At 33.8% G+C, this 2,407-nt stretch overlaps 1 pseudogene; it reads right to left on the reverse strand.

Moving 5' to 3' along the window:
- Window positions 1-1,464: 1,464 nt before the first annotated feature.
- Window positions 1,465-1,583, reverse strand: LOC111745861 (annotated as a pseudogene).
- Window positions 1,584-2,407: the final 824 nt, after the last annotated feature.

Below are 2,407 nucleotides of genomic sequence, written 5' to 3' on the forward strand. Positions count from 1 at the left end.
TAACCTACTTTCTAACTCTTAAGGATTTACCTGTTTGGGACATTTCATATAATGAAATAGAATATGTGGTCTTTTTGTCTGGCTTCTTTTGTTTAGTGTGATTGTAGCATGCACTTCATTCCTTTTTATGATTAAATACTATTCTAGTGTAACAGATATACTATATTTTGTTTATCCATGCATCAGTTGATGGATATTTGGGTTCTTTCTACTTTTTGGCTGTTATAAATAATGAAGCTATGAACATTCATGTATAGTTTTTTTTAGTAAACATATATTTAACATATATTTAAATTCTCTTGGTAGGAGTGAAATTACTGGATCACACAGTAACTCTGTGTTTAAACTTTTGAAGAACTGCCACACTGTTTTCCAAAGTGTCTGCATCATTTACAGTCCCACTAGCAATGTAGAAGGGTTCCAATTTTTCCACATCCTTGCCAATACTTGTTATTGTCTGTATTTTTAAATTTTAACTGTCCTGGTAGGTGTGAATTAGCATATCATTGTAGCTTTGATTTGCATTGCTTTAATGACCAATGATGTTGAACATCTTTTCATGTGCTTATTGGCTATTTGTATATCTTCTTTGGAGTAATGTCTATTCAGATCCTTTGCCCATTTGAAAATTGGGTTATTTACCTTTTTTTAACCTTTGAGTTGTAGGAGGGCTTTATATATTCTGGATATAAGACCTTATCAGATTATATAAACTGAAAATATTTTCTCTCATTCTGTGGGTTGTTTTCCACTTTCTTGATGGTGTCCTTTGAAGCACAAAAGGCAATTTTGGTGAAGCCCAATTTATCTATTTCTTTTTGTGTGTGTCACTTATACTTTTGGCTTTATATCTAAGAAATAATTATCTAATCCAAGGTCAAGAAAATTGACTCTCATATTTTTTTCTAAGAGTAATATATGTTCGGCTCTTACATTTAGGTCTTGGATACATTCTGAGTTAACTTTTTGTATATGGTGTGAAATAGGGGTTCAACTTCATTCTCTTCCACAAAGATATCCAGTGATGTCCCTGCACCATTTCTTGAAAAGACCAGTTTTTCTTCATTGAATTATTTTGGAATCCTCAATTAAAATTATACAGAACTTTTTAAAAACTCAGATAACAAGGATTTTATTTGATTATAAAGAATAATCATGCTTGCTTTAATCTTAATATGCATAATTAGAAATCAGATACGTGGGTGCGTGCTTTATGGTTGTTAAGGCTACTGTTTATTCATAATAACCCCAAAATGCAAATAACTACAATGTCTATCTATGGGAAAGTGGATAAATATATTGACATATGAAATACAAAAAAAAAAAAAATGGGGAGAAAAAAGAAGAAACTTCTGATACAACAATGTGAATAACTCTCACAGACATTAGGTTGATTAAAAGAAGCCAAACACAAAAGAATACATATGGCATCATACTGTTTGTTTGTTTGTTTGTTTGTTTAAATGCCTGCAGTACCTGGTATTCCTAGATGGTCTCCCATCCAAGTACTAACCAGGCCCGACCCTGCTTAGCTTCCGAGATCAGATGAGATCAGGCACGTTCAGGATGGCATGGCCATAGATGGCATGATACTATTTAGAAGAAGTTCAACAACACATGAAGCTGATAGATGGTGAAAGAAGTCAGAATAGTAGTTACCTCTGGTGTGTGAGGAGTTGCCTGGGAGGGGCACAGGTAACTTTCTGGGAGGCTAGAAATGTATTAATTACTAATGTGGGAGATAGTTATATAGGTCTATATGTTTACAAACACTCATCAAGCTATATACTTAATATTAGTGTACTTTATGTGCTTAACTACATGTATTAGCTTCCTGTGGTGGCTGTAACAAATAACCACAAATTTAATGGCTTAAAATAACACAAATTTATTACCCTACAGTCCTTAAAGTTGGAAGTCTGAAATGGTTCTGCAAGATTCTGTTCCTTCTGGACATTCCAGGGGAGAAGTCATTCCCTCGCCTTTCCCGGCTTCTAGTGGCCACTTGCTTTCCTTTGCCCATATCACTCTGACCTCTGCTTCCATCAGCACATCTTCTTTCATTCTGACACTCTTATAAGGGCCCTAGTGACTACACTGGCCCAACTGGATAATCCAGGATAATCTCCCCATCTCAAAACCCTTAATTTAATCACATTTGCAAAATCTCTTTGACATGTAAAATAATATATTTATAGGTTCTGGGGATTAGGAGATGGACACCTTTGGGGGCCATTATTCTGTCTAACAGATATGAATAATGATATTTTTTACCTTAATTAAAAAAAATCTATGCATGATATATGATAGTTTCACAAATTGCAATAACAATGAAAAAAATTTGAAAATCGAATGTCTTTTCCAAGTATAGAAGAAGTCTTGCCTCTGGAAATTATTTTAAAAAACT

Source organism: Pteropus vampyrus, unplaced genomic scaffold, assembly GCF_000151845.1.
Source record: "Pteropus vampyrus isolate Shadow unplaced genomic scaffold, Pvam_2.0 Scaffold167, whole genome shotgun sequence".
In the NCBI taxonomy this organism is placed as follows: Eukaryota; Metazoa; Chordata; class Mammalia; order Chiroptera; family Pteropodidae; genus Pteropus; species Pteropus vampyrus.